This window comes from Eimeria mitis, genomic scaffold (assembly GCF_000499745.2).
Source record: "Eimeria mitis Houghton genomic scaffold, Emh_scaff489, whole genome shotgun sequence".
Taxonomy (NCBI): Eukaryota; Apicomplexa; class Conoidasida; order Eucoccidiorida; family Eimeriidae; genus Eimeria; species Eimeria mitis.
Genome location: NW_013573189.1, coordinates 1,777 through 2,060, shown reverse-complemented (window position 1 = coordinate 2,060; position 284 = coordinate 1,777).

Sequence of the window (284 nt, the reverse complement as noted above, 5' to 3'; positions counted from 1 at the left end):
TTTAGGGTTTAGGGTTTGGGGTTTAGGGTTTGGGGTTTAGGGTTTGGGGTTTAGGGTTTAGGGTTTGGGGGGGGAGTCGCCGGTGATCTGTAGTGCGCAATCTAGAAGGGAAGCTGTCGCTGCTCCAGCAGCAGCAGCAGCAGCAGCAGCAGCAGCTGCAGCAGCAGCAGCAGCAGCAGCAGCTGCAGCAGCAGCAGCAGCAGCTGATGCGGCAGCAGTTTATGATGGGTGTCTCTCTCCGTTAGTAATCCTTTTGCTGCTGCTTCTGCTTCTGCTGCTGCTGC